Below are 19,170 nucleotides of genomic sequence, written 5' to 3'. Positions count from 1 at the left end.
CAAATGCACAAAATTAGACATTATCATACTTGTTTGTAACCGGTAGTATTAGATTTACTGACTTACTTTTGAGATCTGCTCACTTTGCTGCATCTCTGAACAAAGATTTTTACTCGTATCTTAACTGGGAACAAAAAAAAATAAATAATTGAACACATCTGAAAGTTGGAATAGAAGTAGCATCAGGCAGCTTCAGCAAAGCAACACTTGCTGCAAGTGAACAGGGTTCGTGTGGGTATGTGGATGCTTTAAAGGAAAGGGCAGCCACATGGACACAGTGCTTTGTACTGCAGTCACATGACCGGTGTCGAGTACCATGCTGTACTGTAGTCACATGACCGGTGTCAAGTGCCATGCTGTACCATACTGCAGTCACATGACCGGTGACGAGTACCATGCTGTACCAAGAGGGAGAGCACTGTCCCTGGTTCAGAGGGTAACATTTCTGGGCAAAGGAGCACTTTGCCCAACATATAGTGGCAGACAGCATACCATGCCGTAATTAGATGCTACCCCTTGCCATCAACCAAAAAAAAAAAAACAGTGCTCACTAATTTTTAGTCGTAGTAGTGACTCAGAAATAACAGCATTCCTCTAGAGTGAAGAAGAGCAAAAGCAAAAAAAAAGTATATAATATTACGATATATTACGTACGTTTAGAAAAAGCAGCTTGCTGTTCTGGTGTTCTTCAGGGTTCTTACATTCCAATAGAAGGAGACAGCAGTGTGTTTTGGATTATGTATCTGCATGCCACATGTTATACAAGGGATTGCCTAAAACAAGACATATATTTTGAAATAAAATAAATAAAAAAAAAAAAAAGAAAGAAATTACACTCTAAACCTTTCCTAACTGACAGTCATAAAGACAATTAAATGGAGTGAGAAACAGGACAGCATTGTCATTGATCTAGAGTCTAGAATATTGCTTTGGTATTTTTTCTCTGACAGAGCAGTAACTGCATCTCCTGTCATATGACATTTTTTTCTGTTTAGCTCAAAAAAGGAATGTGCAAAAATTTGTCAGAAAATATCTTGTTCTTACATGTGATAAATGACTTGTTTGCCTGTTGTAATACTTATACCACAGTGGTGATGGATAGTTCATAGCATACAAATGCTTCAGACTTTTTTTTGTTGCATCTTGAAGACCGTGACACAAGTATTTCAACAGTGACAAACTGAATACAGTTGTCTAACAGATTCCGTCTTCTGTGGTTATGTCTGGGTCATGGCTTTGTGTTATTATAGCTAACAGAAATAACTGTGCTTAGGTTAAAATTACAATTAAGACTGAAACAACATCAGCTGCCTGAGGTATGAACAGCCTAGGATTATAATAACAAAAAGTACATTTTAGGTATACTATATAAAGTATTTTCTGTAATTTCCATAATGTGTTGCCCACAGCTGTTGTAGACTTATGGGGCAGTCACCACCTCAGCCACTAATAAGCACTTATTTGAAATGCTTACAGGAAGCTTTACTAATGTAAAATAGCTACCTGCGTGTGTTTATAGCATATCTCCATTGCCAAAGTGTTATTTACTGACAAATCTTAAAAGTACTTGCCATGTCTGAAAAAAGAAAACATGTAGCACACAATGGGAGGGCAAGATATATAACAGTGATAAAGCAAAGAACTTGTGGGACCAACTGTTTTAGTATTCTCATAGGAGAACTGCTGATGTGGGAGTAACTTTAGCATTCTTGGAGAAGTACTACTGGTGTAGAAGTAACTGTTTTACTACTCTCAGAGGAGTACTGCTGATATGGGAGTAACTTTTAGCATTCTCAGAGGATTAATACCAGAGAGGAAGTAACTGTTTTATTATTCTCAAAGGAGTAGAGCTGATGTGAGAATAACTATTTTACTATTCTCAGATGAGTACTATTATTGTGGGAGTAAATATTTTACTATTTTCAGAGGGATACTGGTGATGTGGGCATAACTGTTTTAGTATTCTCTGATGAGTACTATTGATGTGGGAGTAAGTATTTTACTATTCTCAGAGGAGTACTTATGATGTGGGAGTAACTTTTACTATTCTCGGTGGAGTACTGTTGATGTAGGAATAACTGTTTTAGAATTCTCAGATGAGTACTATTAGTGTGGGAGTAACTATTTTACTATTCTCAGAACAGTACTTCTGATGCGGGAGTAACTGTTTTACTGTTCTCAGAGGAGTATTGCTGATGTGGGAATAACTATTTTAGAATTCTCAGATGAGTACTGCTGATGCGGGTGTAACTGTTTTAGTGCTTTCAGAGAAGTATTATCGATGTGAGAGTATCTGTTTTACTATTCTCAGAGGAGTACTGTTCATGTTGGAGTAACTGTTTTACAGTTCTCATAGGAGTACTTCTGATGCATGTCAATTTGTCTTTTCAGGTCACGCAGTAAAGATTGGCCTTAATGAGTAACGTGTGTGAATACTGTGAATGAATTAGTTACAAATGCCACTATGATTTTTATATTCTGTTGTGGTGTTGCATTTTGTGTTGTTATGTCTCAGTGTGCAAACATCCGCACATTCTGACATGATATGCATTGTAATTCTTGGTAGTCCACATCCCTTATCCACTGTGTGGGGTAAATGCTTTTAACGATATAGATAAGATGCAACAAGTCTATTATAAGGGTCATAATCATTAGGATTGTATGGAGCACAGACATATGTGCTCAGCAGCTGTGAGTAACTGGTGTATCCAGGATGGCATAAACTGAGCACCATTCAAGAGCTGTGGCTGAAGATGGAGATGGCATTTTATCAGCACTGCAGGTACACTTAAAATCCGATAAATATGTCTTAAAGGGTGAAACAGCAGCCAACTAATTGAGCCCCTTATTCTGGTTGTATTGTTTGAGTACAGCAGATGAGATGGAATGTTACACTGGCTAGGTTACTAAAAAAACTCTTATGAAAGGTGAACTGCTTTGTAAATAGAGCAATCTAATGCTTAAGACAAGGTTTGTTACTTTGCAGCACTCCATAGGCATTGCAGGTTTGCTTCTTTGCAGAACTCTTCAGGTAATGCACATTTGTTTCTTTGCAGAACTCTGCAGGTGTTACAAGTTTGTTTGCATAGACCACTTTGCAGGAGTTGATCAGCACTGATAACAATCTTGTTACACTGTAGCACTTTGCAGGAGTTGCTCAGCACTGGTAACTATCTTGTTACACTGTAGCACTTTGCAGGAGTTGCTCAGCTCTGATAACTGTCTTGCTACACAGTAGCACTTTGCAGGAGTTGCTCAGCACTAACTGTCTTGTTACATTGTAGCACTTTGCAAGAGTTGCTCAGCATTGATAACTGTCTTGTTACACTGTAGCTCAGAGTGCAGTACTGCAAGTGAGTAACAAAGTGGATCTCGGAAAGAAAAATAGATTTCTAACACCTTCTGGGATATCTCAATTTAAGAACAGCTGCAAATAAGAGAAGTCAAAGGAAGGCTAGCCAGTGGTGGTTGGTATACTAGTGAAAAGAAGCTCTGAAAGCTTGACAAAGAGGTTAGGAGAAGTTGCCACAAAAGACAGTAAGAAAATTGGTGGAAGAATAAGACAAGAGAGACATGAAAATGTGAGATAATATTGTCTCTGAGATACTTTATAGGACTGCCATTGAGCTTTGTAATATGTCTAGTAGTCATTAGCTTCCTGTGAAAAATAAGAAACTGCTTTGTCTTCCTGAAGATAAACTTACCTCCACCCTGGATGCCTGTTTCAGATTTCAGCTATTTTTCCTTAGTTCTGTAATATACACGGGAGAAGAACACAGTGGTAATTATTTTTGATGGGCTTCTACCCCCAATATCCTCAGATTCATGGAGTCGTATCTCTTCTCTTAGATATTACTTAGTAACCTGGGTACAGGGGAAGATTGTCAGAGTTGGGATGCAAATATTTAAAAAAAAAGAAAAATGGCAGCGAACATGTTGGAGGGTCATATGACATGGTGGGATGATGTGCACTGGCAAACCGCGGATGTCAGTGAGAAGCTGACAGCTTTTTCTGGCATGGAAAGTATATAGGAAAACAATGATAGTTAGCCTGTATTAATAGAGCAGCAGTTGTGTTAAATACCTTTGTTTTGTACTAAATCAAACTACATAAGGTGCATTCTGATTCTAGCAAGAAACTGATCTCTTTTTGGAAAGCATAAAGTCAGATGACACGTCTCAAGAAATGGTTGAGGTTATAAAAATATCTAAATAAACAACAAAGCAGCTGAATGTGATTAAGTGATGGTCGAACTGTTAAAACAAATTATAGACTGTCACTTCGATGGACCAGAAACATCACTTCTACCTGATGTGCTGGGATGAAGTTCCAGACTGCTGGAGAGGCGCACTTAAATTGTGCCCCCTCAAAAATGACCCGAATAAGTACAACATCTGGAGGGGATTAACCCACTGCTGTCTCTCACAGGAAGCATTTTCAACTGGTTAATCTTGAACTAGCTAATGACATACTGATTAAATCCTGCATGAAAGCCACATCCTGAGCATCATCCTTCAAACAGATATGCGACATTATCAAATAGAATCTCACCAGTGACATACCAGTATATGTGATGACTCTGACAGTGTACACAGGCAGTCAGTATAATGAGTGTTAAAGCTGTAATGAGATGTTAAATAGACAAACATTTTATATTATTACATTAAAGTTCCCACTGTCACTTCATGGTAAGTAACACTGTCATTTGATTCGCCTGTAAAATAACTTTTTGTCTTTCTCATAAGCATAGATTTAATTTTGTGAAAGGCAATAGGCCTTCTTTTCAAGCAGAGAAGGTGCTTGACTCACTTAGAGAATCTTAAGGACAATCCATCCCAGTGCGTGAGTCACCTGCAAGAGAGGTTCTGAATGAGTTTAGGCTGAATGCCAAAAGTCTGAATCCCATCTAACTAAAACCAAATGGTACAAAATAATTTAATTATGTGTCACCACAATACATATTTGCCAAAGATCAACAAATTTTATACATAGTGCTGTAGCAGGCAAGCCCCCCCCCCCGTACCCCCAGTTGGGGACTAGGCCTCTTGTAGCCCCTTACTAATATATCGAGAGAGAGTTATGGTACATCCATAAGTGAGTGGGGGATCCAGAACCTCACATGCTTCTGTCCTGCTTTGTAATATTTGTTTTGTGGTAAATTTTCAGTCCCGTCCCTTTCGACAGCTAGACACATAGTCTGTTGTTATTTATAATACAACCCACACATGCACTGCCTTGTAGAAACTTGACTAAAGAAAGAAGGCATGGAATCCTGCTACCTAAGCACAATCTATTCAACACAAGAATGTGACTGTTTTGGAAACAAAGAATGAGGAGAATCCATGTGTCTCATTAAAAGGTGCCACTAACCAATAGTCATACCACTGTCACTTCCACCGAGGAAAATCCATGTGTCTCATTAAAAGGTGCCACTAACCAATAGTCATACTACTGTCACTTCCACCGAGGAGAATCCATGTGTCTCATTAAAAGGTGCCACTAACCAATAGTCATACCACTGTCACTTCCACCGAGGAGAATCCATGTGTCTCATTAAAAGGTGCCACTAACCAATAGTCATACCACTGTCACTTCCACGAGGAGAATCCATGTGTCTCATTAAAAGGTGCCACTAACCAATAGTCATACCACTGTCACTTCCACCGAGGAGAATCCATGTGTCTCATTAAAAGGTGCCACTAACCAATAGTCATACCACTGTCACTTCCACCGAGGAGAATCCATGTGTCTCATTAAAAGGTGCCACTAACCAATAGTCATACCACTGTGACTTCCACCGAGGAGAATCCATGTGTCTCATTAAAAGGTGCCACTAACCAATAGTCATACCACTGTCACTTCCACTGAGGAGAATCCATGTGTCTCATTAAAAGGTGCCACTAACGAATAGTCATACCACTGTCACTTCCACTGAGGAGAATCCATGTGTCTCATTAAAAGGTGACACTAACCAATAGTCATACCACTGTCACTTCCACTGAGGAGAATCCATGTGTCTCATTAAAAGGTGCCACTAACCAATAGTCATACCACTGTCACTTCCACCTCACTTCCTCCTAAATGGCTTCTAGCAAAAGCCACCAATAGACATCCTTCTAACATCCACATATCCTGTGTCTTCATTACAAAAACACCTCAGGCACTCAAATGTAATGCTTTCATGACAAAATCAAAAATAAACTCCACAGTTAAATTCCACAAAACAAGCAAAAAGATGTAATGACCTGACATAACAGTCAGAAGTTTTAAACACTTTTGTTTAGTTTTAATATCAAAAACTTCATAAGAAATATGGAATAGAATCATTATGCTATTTGTAAATAACCCTCCCAACGTCACATGTTTAATCAAGACAAGTCAAGCATGTTAAAAACATGTTAAAGCTTGAAACTCTTTTTAAAAGAGTAATGTAGCCTTCGCCCAACATGTGTCCAAGATAGTAAGATAATCGTTTTGTATTGCTCAGCTTATAAGTAAGGGTATGGCATATAGGTCCAGGGAGGTCAGTGCACCACTATACTTGGCTGTCATCAGACCCATCATAGAGTATAGTGCCCTCTCAGTATCTACCTGACCAGATGCATGCAGCAACTGTAAAGTCCACAAAGGATCCTTACAAAAAGAAGACAGAAATAAACACAATGCTCTACCGTGGTCACCTCAAAGGCTTGTCACTTGCTTCAGTCCTCCAATCAAGGATATTTACATTTTTTCTAATTTCTCATCGAAAAATACACCCGATAGTTCTGTTTTACCTCCTCTAGCTGCCAAAATCGGTTAGAAAGGGGGTTTATCCCTATCTTTGTGAGGGGTAATATAGTGCTCATTTGCCATTAGCTTGTGACACACTGTTCTGCAGCCACGCTCATGTTGGCCCTAAATTCTACTACCACAATTCCTGTACACTACCACTAAGCTAACTATCTCTTCCAGAACCCTGCCCCTAACTCTAAAAATAACTGCTGATTGCTCCCTAAACCTAGCTCTGAGCCAGCCCCCTTTCATGCCCTAAACCTATAATCCCAGTCCTCTCCTTACACCTAATGCTCCCCTCCCCATTGACCTTCACAACTTACCAGTTCACAATGAGACCTTCACTGGCTGTAACCATTGTGACAGCTGCATCACTGAACTCACGTTCAAGTTTGAGCAGCTGGTCGGCCAGGTGGGCAGCTGTGAAAACAGCCTCTCATGTGCATAGGTGCCAGATGCTGTTGAATACTGGGGGTGTGGGGGGTGTGGGGGCACTTAGTGATCTAAAAAGGGCAATTTTTTATAACTATTTACTACCACAACATAGGTTTACTACATAGGTTCACTTGGAGAACATTTTAAGCTTAGCCAATTCCCTTTTGGTGCTTGAATTAACATTTTCTGATTGGTCTTACCTATCCCATGGCTAACAATTGTAGATTAGCTCTAGTGAGAATAACTGTCATCACACCATAGATAATTTGAGGGGACCCATAAAAGGGATGCAGCATTTAGGAACTGCCTATATCCATTACTGGCATGAAGGCAATCCTGGAGTACAATTTCTATTATCCATCCTTAGATCCAAATTGCATTTGAATATGGACGGATGAGCTTTGTTTTATTTTTATGGATAGTCTGTTCTGGAACAGTAGTAGCCTCTGTGATATATAGCCATCTCTCCACAACATTCAGTTTAGATACCTGGACTGAGTATTTCTGATGCCATTTGACTTGTTGATGTTCAGTAGGTCCATCCTATATGCCTTGTATTCCAGACATGTCACCTCTAAGCACTCTGTAGGATACTGAGTATAGTAATAAATCTTTGAGGTGGTCCATTTAACCTGTTAGCACAAGAACTCTGAACAAAGCCACATATAATGGGGTGACAAAGGACCAAAATCTGGAGCAAATTTTAAATCTTTTTCTTATAAGCTTACAAAAGTTACTAAAATAATAGGTTTTGAGTTAGCCTGCATTTCCTGAAGGACATGAAGTCTGAAACTGAAATGTATTCAATATTTAATGACATCGGTTCTCAATGATTTGCCAGAAAACCAGCAATTTTATAAAGAACAGACTAAACATGTGAGGTAAAAAATCTGGACAGTTAAGAGGTAAGCTCAGTAAACAATTCCTTATTCAAAGGAGGTAGGGTTGCCACCTTCGTTCACGGCTAAAACCGGAGCCACGCCACGCCCCTCGCGTCACCAGTAACCCCGCCCGCCCCACCCCCTCTCCCGCCAACATACTGCCCATTTTGTGATGTCACGACAGCATCAGTCAACGGGAACGCCCTCTTTTTTCGTTCCCGCCGCCTGCTTTTGGCTGATTTGCTATGCTTTTCTGTAAGAAAAGCATAGTAAATCAGCCGATCAACGGGAACGCCCTCTTTTTTCGCTCCCGCCGCCTGCTTTTGGTTGATTTGCTATGCTTTTCTGTAAGAAAAGCATAGTAAATCAGCCGATTTACAAACTCCGATAGTCTGTTTCCTTTTTGAAACAGAATACCGGAGTTTGTACAGTGTTTGATAGTCCGGAAAAAAACTGAAGGGGTGGCAAGCCTAAAAGGAGGTCCAGGGCGAAAAGCTCCAATGATACAGTATTAATGAGCACTGAGGTTCAAGCAAAAAGATGTAGAGAACATCAGGTTACAAAGGAGTAAAAACAGTACGGGCATCCTCTACAAACCTGGAGGGATAATGTTTATTGACACAAAACACAAAAAGCATTCAAGTGTTCCCAAGATCACCATAAGGAATAGGAAAAGAATGCTGCAACAGCCAACAAGTTAACGGACTGCCACTGTATACTGCATGGGAGAGGAATTGTTCTCCCCTTCGGCCATAACCCTCCTACTGAGTCTAAGGCTGCCTCTGTGGTGTTGTTTACAGTTTTGGATAACATATAAGGGTAAAGATATGAAACACTTAAGTTGGTCCACAGAAAAGATGGTAGGGGACAGCAACTAGAAACATTTCACTTGTACACAGGATTTTTATTTTCTTTTTTGTCTGGCTCAAGTATTTAGTACTTTTGTCACTGAATCAGTCAATATTAAGGTAACCTTTCCTCTAATTTTGAATATGTACAATTCTTTGCTGTTTATTAATCAACATACAAGAAACAATAGTGTTTAAGAGCATACCCTCAACCTCTTAGTGAAGAATTCTGGACAAAAACAAAAATGACGAGGAGACAAAGCCCAAAATCAGGGCCAGATGTATAAACTGAAATCAAAGACAGACTTATAGATTAAGAACATTACTAATTTAACAGGTTTTGTATTAGCATGCATTTTTGAAGGGTATAAGGTCTGAAACTGAAATGTCTTTTACTTAGCAACTGCAATGATTTACCCAAAAACCACAGATATGGAACAGAACTGCCTCATAATATTTATCAAATGGGCAAAATGTGGAACACTTACTAAACAGCTTGATAACAACCTCAACCTGGAGGCTGACAGACTTGTTAAAATATATAACTTAATACTTAGAATGTTTTCATAAATATTATTCAGCATTGTTTACATTTAATACTACTTAATTCACAACAGTCGATGTGTGACAAACCATTTCAATATGAAAAAAGTCAGAATATGGACGTTTTAAGACTGAAAATGAGGAATGTTCCTCATAATGAGAGGTCTGCCTGTGAAGGTTTCTGAGAATTGTAATGAAAACTAGTACTCAGGTCACATGTGAGCACACTCGACACAGGTCACATGTGAGCACACTCGACTCAGGTCACATGTGAGCACACTTGACACAGATGAGCAGTATGAGTAGCACTCTATCCCTTGTGTGCCCCACATGCGTGCTGCCTTTGCAAACCACACCTTGACTGACAGTATGGAGGAATCACATGATAACTGACAGATAGATACAGATAAGCATTACTGTACAAATGACACTATGTGGGTACCAGTCATAACCTGAAACAAACCAATAAAGCTTACTTTAAAGCATACTTCACAAGTATACCTCATGGTTATCCTACTAGTGAACAAAGTTTGGATTCGCGATCCTTGTACCTCATTACACAGAACATTATTAATTTCAAGTTCTGCAGTTCCATACTGAAAGGGTGTCTCACACATTCATTGTTAATCCATTTGTTAACTGATATCCGTGGTAAATAATATCAACATTTCAGTATCATTGTAACCATCCTGTGAGGTTTGTAGTTGAAGATATTTATGTTTGCAAGCTGTTAGTAAGTGTTCTACAGTTTGCCCATTTATTGCACATTAGGAGAGCAAAACAGCACCCAGCCTTACACCTCCCAAATATTGAATACTACCTCTCATAACGTGGAGGAAATGGGCAAACTGTGGAACACTTACTAACAGCTTCAATTAGGAAGTTCAAAGAATGGTTAAAATGAGCTTACTCAAAGCTTACAAAAAAATCATTTTGACGAATTAATGTGATTCAGTGTGGTTTACTAAGGGTAGTGGTTAAAAAAATTAACAATTTATAATAGACTCTTTCAGTGTGGAACATGATTTTTTTTTAAGATTCGAACTTATGAATATTACTGCTAATGAGGTACAGTTGACAAATAAATAGCAGGGGTAGGGTTGTACAAAAAAAACAAAGATAGTTCACATCCACTCCGGCATCACATCCACTGCGGCATTTATTAAACAAGTAAAATGACCAAAAATCTGCTGGTCCTAACTTTTTACTGTTTCTCGGGTTGTCCCTATTATTTAAAAAACACAACTGTGATTGCACGCTGGGTTTTGTTAATTGCTTGGCTTTTTTGAACTGTCTGAGTAATATTTAAAACATTTACAAGTGAAGTTGCAAAGACAGCTTTTCTCCAGATTATCACTCACATGAGGTAAGATATAAAATGGCAGGAACGAGCGCATACAACAAACATTTGCAGCCTGTTATTATTATATAATTTCGCTTTGCATGCAAAGAAACCTGTGCTCCCCACTGCACTAGCAACTAGACCCCAATGTCAGCAGTACAATGGAACAGCGTTATGTCAGAAAATTGTACCTCACCATGTTGTAACCATTATAGGGTTCAGATGACAGACTCGTAGACTAAAATTGCGAATAATGGGATGTCTTTTATTTACCATCGATGATCAGCAGGGTGCAGCACTGAAGTCTACACACTAAACTCACAGAAAACTACAGTAGAAGCTCAGAAGTATAGTGGAACTAAAACTAGTTAACGAATGCCTTCCGACAGATGAAGATCAGCACAGCACCAAAGCACAAAAGCATTGAAATCATAAAAAGACGAATAGGGAAAAAACTGCTACACCTAAACCATAAAATGAAGCACAGCCTTCCTAAACCATATAAACGGAGTACTTTGTACCATGGGTGACCCTTGCAACAGGCTTAACGTGCACTAGGAAATTTTCTGTGCACTTTTGTGTTTAAAATTCACATTAGTGTGTGACGCACGCATGAGTCCTCCTTAAAGAAAAAACAGGTCTTGCAGCTGTAAAAGTGGGGAGAACCTCCCCCCCTTTGCTCTGTGGTTCCGGCGCCTATGATCATGTGCCTGTCTGTGAGTTCCTGGATTTTGAGCAGCTGAGGCTCAAATTAGTGTATCCAAACCTCTCAACTGTCCAGATTTTTACAAAATGTCCAGATTCATAACATTTGTGGTATTCTGGCATTTCAGTGAGGACTGAAGTCACTAATAATGACACACCTTTGAGTTTCTGACTTCATATCCTTCAGAAAATGTATGCCAATACCAATTTTGTTATTCTAGTAACTTTTTATGTGAATATGAGCAACATTTAAAATCTGTCTCTGATTGTGGGTCTTTGTCCCACCCATGTTTTTGTCTTTGTGCAGATTTCTTGTCCTAAGAAGTTGAGAGGTATGATTTCCCCCTATAATCACCACGCTCTCACAGTCCATGACATTCATATAGAGTCTGCGCTCACCCATATCTGTGTCTAGTTTGTTCCTGGGATTCATTGACTCTTAACATTAAGTGTACACCGAGTGTGCACTGTTCTGACTGAATGAACAACATATGTATAACTCACACCTTCTTTCTCCTAATTTTAGTTTTCCTCCTGATTTTCTTGCAGCTTTAAATATCGAGGGGGATTCCTAAAGGTTACAACAAAGTATAGACTACATGTAGGCTTATTGTAATCTTTCTGAGTAATTAGAAAGTACAAAAATGTGATAGGAATTTTCTTGAATACAAATTGTGTATGCTTAGTGTAGGTGTTAAGAGTCTGTTTTTCCTCCTTTCTTCAAATTGGTGTCACTAACTTACTACAGTAAATAAGCGGTACTTTTCCATTATCGGGGCAACACTTTTTACGCGGTTACTGAGCTCAGAATCCAGTCACTTTTTGGTGTTAATATAACCAGATGTGTCTGTTAGAAAGAACTCATCTTGGTGGTAATTCTAATTATTATTTGACCAGCTGATGCTCTAGGTTTCTTGTTATGTCTCATCCAGTGCACTGGCAAGGTACAGTTGGCCAGAGGTCTTATGAATACAGTTGTAACTGGACTTGGATTCTGGAAAATGAAACTCCGTCCATGAATGAATGAATTTTGCAGTTCACGTTCACATTTTATACATCTAAATTGCTGAACGGTGACTACAACTTCGAATTGAGTAGTCCTGACATTTATAAACAGATCCAAAAGTTGGTTACTGGTGGAATAACTTCAACATACAAATCAGGGTTACATGGATTCCAGTTAAAAATGGCTTTTAAAATGGTTGCATTTTAAAGCTGAAACATTTATGACAGCATCTCAGAATAAAATTTGTCATTATGTGAAGATTATACTGCCACCTAGTGGAAACTTTGTGAGTATGCTACATGCACATACTGCAGAGAAGTCATGAGAACATTGGTCTATGCTAGAAGTCTGATCAGAAAATGCGAAACAGCAGAAAAACATTTATTGCTATCATTATTTGCAAATGTATGCATAACTAACACATAAGGTCCAGTACATCAAAAGTGATCTAGGCAAAGAGCAAGAAATAAGCACATATAGGCGACACACTGTCCTATCACTTCATTGGATTTAGGATTCATTCATTTATTCATTCATTCATTCAGTCATTCAGTCATTCTTTCTTTGTTTGACACTTGATTCATTCAGTTCAGGGTACGGGATGCCAGTCCCTATCCCTGCAAGCACTCAGCAAAATGCAGTGAGCCAGTCCTTGATAGGACATGTCCACTGTGGGGCACACAGATGCGCATGCACAAACACACGTACACACACACACACACACACACACACACACACACACACACACACACACACACACACACATACACATATACACACACACACACACACACACATACACACACACACACACACACACACACACACACAGCTGCATACAAGCACAAAAACAGACTTGAACATACACACGTGCACACACACATACACACACACACACACACACACACACACACACACACACACACACACACACACATACACATATATACACACACACACACACACACACACACACGCACACACACACACACACACACACACACACACACACACACACACACACACACACACACACACACACACACACACACACAGCTGAAGAAAGTCAGAGGACTGAGAGATCAGCTCTTGACACATCTTGGCTACAAGAAGGAGCTGGACACAACAAAGAAAATCCAGCAGGATGCAGGGAGGATATGCGGACTCAAGGCAGAAGGTACCCCAAATGAAAATGAAAAAGAAACAGAGACCAACACCAGATCCAAGGATCTGAACTTCACTTGTGACAAAAATAGAACATGCTGGAGAGACAGATATTTCTGTCCCAAAGGATCCCAGAACTATGGAATAAGCGGTACTTTTCCATTATTGGGGCAACACTTTTTACGCGGTTGCTGAGCTCAGAATCCAGTCACTTTTTGGTGTTAATATAACTAGATGTGTCTAAAAGCATTTTACTGCATAATATTTAAAAAAGAAGATGTCATATCTAAATTTTACACACACCTGGTTAAAAGACATGTTAGTTATACTGCAGGGTACGTTGTGTAGTCTAACACAAGCATGCTATTAGCATATAGCTATGATGTGTGTCATCCAAGAGTTACTGAAACACACCACGGACTGTGGATGGGGTATGACTTTCTACTAAATCTATGCTTTGTTAACATTTGCAGCCATTGGTAGGCAAGAGTTTGTATAATGGGATGGTATTTCGGTTCAAGACTGACTGTACAGAATGTTGTTCAGTTACCCATTACACAGAATAGGATTGTGTTTGAGTTCTTCATTTTGCAGCATACTGTGTGCCATGCAAAGGTAGAGGGGCTGCTCTGATTTACATGGACCCATTTTGGTCCTTTTTTACTCATTTTGCTCTATCATGTGACTATTTTATATGGTACTTAAAGTTAATATCACATGCATTCTAAGTATAGAAACTAAAACTTAATCATTTATAGAGAATGGGAAACAGCATTCTTTCAGAAAAGAGTTTCTCGCGATGTTTTGAAAATGCACTGAGATGTATAAACACGAAGCAGAACATGTCATCAGTCTTGTGTCTGTAAATTCAAGTGTCAAACACTTACATGATCACTACTATGTTCATACTTTTAATCAACTTACACGTCAAACGTATATTGACCTCCTCACCTTTCTGTGCAGAATTAAAGTAGATTTTCAGAAATCTTGCCGCGGAGGAGCAGTTACAGGTCATAGTTTCAAAGACGAAAAGCTCCCGATACAACACAGTTTTCTGTTTTCAAATTATTCGCCTACCTTCCTTCCATTGACAGTCTTAGGCCTCAAAATAACCTTACAGCACAAAACCAGCATTGTAGTAGGAAAGAAAAGAAAAGAAAACAATATTCCAGCAGAAAGGTACACAGACGTCAGTGGTCATAAAGTTCTAACACTGTAAGCGTTCTTTACAAATGTTGCCCCGATAACGGAAAAGTACCGAATAAGCTCCCCATCCATGTAAAACAGAGTTTACCCCTGACTGTATTCAAACAAAACCTTGATGACTAAAATGGGAAATCATAAATCTAAACCCAGTGTTTGGCTCTGATGCTCCTTATCAACAGAGGCTATTAATAATAAAAGTCTTATCCAAATTATCCTCCCCACTGTGACTTAAATAGGACATGCTGTAGGGATAGATTTATCTCCCAGTAACTGCCACATCTCTGGAACATGCTGCCAATTCATGTGAAACAGAGCATCTCCATGACACTGTTCAAGAGGAACCTGGATGAGTGGATGGGGCACCATGAATCCTTACCTGGGATAGAGCCCACAACCCTTCTGGACTTGGTCAGTCATCATTAAATGCAATCTTGTCTATTGACTAGCATTTCTATGGTATTACATTGGGATGAGATGGCTAGGCTTAACATGAACTCCAGGTCGATAGCCTAGTAATCTTGGATGATCTTATTATTATTATTAATATTATTACTGTTATTATTACTCCCCAGAGTCTGTTCTGTTCTTGGACAGCATCCTTTGCCACTACCCTGGAGTAGTCAGGTCACTATAGGTGGAGAAGCCAATCAAACTCTCCCTCCCATCTGGAGTTCTAATGTAAGTTGTCATTTTTCACCCAAACATCTCTGGCATTTCAGCTTCCTGAACTGCTACTCTAGGATTGTCTGTGTCCCAGTCAGGGCTTTATCCCTCTGGAGCACACAGCTGCGGACTGCAAAAAAACTTTTTGAAAACAATTTGTTGGGGGCAAACACCCTTGTACTTTTTAATGTGGGAGACATTTCCACCCCGTTGCTGAAATATGTTAAAAATGTACCAATTGTACAAACACAGAAAAAAGAGAATCTGGCACAAAGAAGCAATGCTGTTGCAGTGATAACATCTCTTAACAGGTTGTGTCAGTGACTGTAAACTGACAAGTTGAACATCATCAGTTTGTTATTCATTGACTACTAGATGTCTTTGAATCCGTAAGCTCCAAGATCGTTTCAATTGTTCAGATTTTTCTGTATCCTTGTACTGTTTCAGTTACAAGTAAAGCAGCTTGACATCTTTTTGTTTGTTATAGCAGGTATCTTTTCCTTTAGCTCCTCATCATAAATGTATGTTGCTAGCACTTTGCAATGGTTGTGCTGCACTGATTCATTGCACTGTGGAGGGGTATGTTAGTTGGTTCCTGATTCATTACACTGTGGGGGGGGGTTATGTCAGCTGTTTCCAGATTCATTACACTGTGGAGGGGTATGTTAGTTGGTTCCAGATTCATTACACTGTGGAGTGGTATGTTAGTTTGTTCCAGATTCATTACACCGTGGAGGAGTATGTAAGTTGGTTCCAGATTCATTACACTGTGGAGGGGTATGTAAGTTGGTTCCAGATTCATTACACTGTGGAGGGTTATGTCAGTTGGTTCCAGATTCATTACACTGTGGAGGGGTATGTCAGTTTGTTCCAGATTCATTACACTGTGGAGGGGTATGTAAGTTGGTTCCAGATTCATTACACTGTGGGGGGGTATGTAAGTTGGTTCCAGATTCATTACACTGTGGGGGGGGGGGGTATGTCAGCTGGCTCCAGATTCATTACGCTGTGGAGGGGTATGTCAGTTGGTTCCAGATTCATTACACTGTGGGGGGGGGGTTTATGTCAGCTGTTTCCAGATTCATTACACTGTGGAGGGGTATGTTAGTTGGTTCCAGATTCATTACACTGTGGAGTGGTATGTTAGTTTGTTCCAGATTCATTACACCGTGGAGGAGTATGTAAGTTGGTTCCAGATTCATTACACTGTGGAGGGGTATGTAAGTTGGTTCCAGATTCATTACACTGTGGAGGGTTATGTCAGTTGGTTCCAGATTCATTACACTGTGGAGGGGTATGTCAGTTTGTTCCAGATTCATTACACTGTGGAGGGGTATGTCAGTTTGTTCCAGATTCATTACACTGTGGATGGGTATGTAAGTTGGTTCCAGATTCATTACACTGTGGGGGGGGGGTATGTCAGCTGGCTCCAGATTCATTACGCTGTGGAGGGGTATGTCAGTTGGTTCCAGATTCATTACACTGTGGAGGGGTATGTAAGTTGGTTCCAGATTCATTACACTGTGGGGGGGGTATGTCAGCTGGCTCCAGATTCATTATGCTGTGGAGGGGTATGTCAGTTGGTTCCAGATTCATTACACTGTGGAGGGGTATGTCAGTTGGTTCCAGATTTGTTACACTGTGGAGGGAGATGTCAATTGGCTCCACTGGGAACTTGAAGTCCATCTAAGACAAAGTCTCAGCAGTAACATCAGTAGCTATCCCCAGTTTGGTTTACCTTTAGCATATTTTGCAACCTATGGTATAGTAAAAATACAAGCATGTTAACAAAATGCTATATAAGTTCTGTTAAAGGAACAGTGCTTCTCTGAATTTAAACAGCACCACATTTTATCTCATAATAAAGTGTGAAACAGCAATCGAATCCTTTCCCTCTACTGTAAACGTAACAAATCACTTCACAGTCTGTAATCTCTTTCGTGGATTCTTCTCGCTTAATTGTGATAGAAAGAAGAAGCCAACAGATAGAAAAAGTGTCATTTTTTTTCATTTCTGTTTTCCATCTTTTAACCATGGGAAATGGATCAGAATAACAAAATGACTCTCTCAGAATGAAATGTGCAGCGGGACACTATTTTTGATGACAACTTTACTGGACTTTACCAAAAATGGAAAATGTTGCTTTATTGGAATAGAAACATAAAAATGGTAGTAATGGACAAGTTCCTTTAGCTTATAAATGAGAACATGACAGGTTCTGCAAGTGTTATTTGTGCTGGTACATTGTTTTTATGTTATTAGTTGCATTCATTGTTTACTGGATGACCACTGACAGTTGTGTACTCCTTTAGATGACCAATGTCATTTATTAAAGTAAATGTAATAATATGCTATTTGATCTTAAACTTTACTGCTCACTGGGGACATTTATTTTAGACAGGGAGGAAAGGAATGACTTTGAGAAGGATGAAATGCTCTTCTGGGTCTGCAAACAAAAGCTGTGTTGGTTATCCTATCATATCTGGGCATACCCCTCAATATGTTAGCAGAATAAGTCTGGACAAAGCCAAAAATAATGGGGTGAGGGAAAGAGGTCAACAATCAGTGACAGATTTTAAATATTCCTCTTATAAACTTAGAAAGCTAAAAAATAACAGGTATTACATTAGCATGCATTTTCTGAAGAAAATAATATCTGAACTCAGATATTTGTCATTCTTAACAGACTTCATCATCATAAATAAATACATATATAAAAAATAAAAAATAAAAAAGAACACACCAAAAAAGTAAAACTTGAGCTCTCGGATTATGTAGCCCAGGCGGGTTTGACCCTATCCCTGAGCAGCATCCTACCATCACCCAGAATGACACCACAGTACAAGCAGAAAATGATTGATTTCAACAATTGGCTAAGTTTCTGGTGTCATTTTAAGGTGATCCATTATCTTTCTGCCTGGGATGACATGATTGACAGACCTTGATGCTTTGCCAGAGATGTCTTGCATCTATTACCCCTGGGCTTCCGGATACTGGCCAAGGCTCATAGCCACCCCTATAATGCCTTTTTTAGGTGGTGTTCCAAAGACCAAATTACCACCATAACAGCTACAAACACATGCAATCTGAGGGTCATGCTGCTCAATGCTAGCAGTCTAAATCTCAAAATGCACTCACTCGAGGCACTCCTTAAAATGGAGAACATCAACATTTGTGCTGTAACAGAGACCTGGTTCAAGGCAGCAAAAAGCATCCCTGCACTACCAGGCTATAACTCATTCCACACCTTTCGGCCTCAGAACTTGGACCGAAGCTCCAAAGGTGGTGATGTTTCCATATTCATAAAGGATGTGCACACCTCCAGACTGGTAGCCCAGCATAATGCATCAGAGATACTGCAGGTGCAGCTAACATCGGGTAAGACAGTGATTCAGGTCATAGCCTGCTATAGGTCCCCAACCATGTCCCAAGACTTGCACTCCATGTTTCTAAGCATCCTGGATAATATTAGGGTCCAACCTAACACTCTCCTACTAGGCAACTTCAACTACCCTTCCATTAACTGGGTAAACTACTCATGTGCCAATGCACTTGCCCAACGTTTCCTGGAGTTCATTAATTCCAATGCCCTGGACCAGCTC

General features: G+C 39.6%; 1 protein-coding gene across 1 annotated transcript in view; it reads left to right on the top strand.

The window, feature by feature from the left end:
- The window catches only part of RSPO4 (R-spondin 4), a 922,830-nt gene that overhangs the window by 623,449 nt on the left and 280,211 nt on the right, over positions 1–19,170 (top strand). The gene's annotated exons all lie outside the window — the stretch shown is intronic.

This window comes from Protopterus annectens, chromosome 12.part0 (assembly GCF_019279795.1).
Source record: "Protopterus annectens isolate FY-2018-M chromosome 12.part0, PAN1.0, whole genome shotgun sequence".
In the NCBI taxonomy this organism is placed as follows: Eukaryota; Metazoa; Chordata; order Ceratodontiformes; family Protopteridae; genus Protopterus; species Protopterus annectens.
Note: the sequence above shows the minus strand (reverse complement) of the source record. Positions and strands in the feature narration are given on the sequence as shown.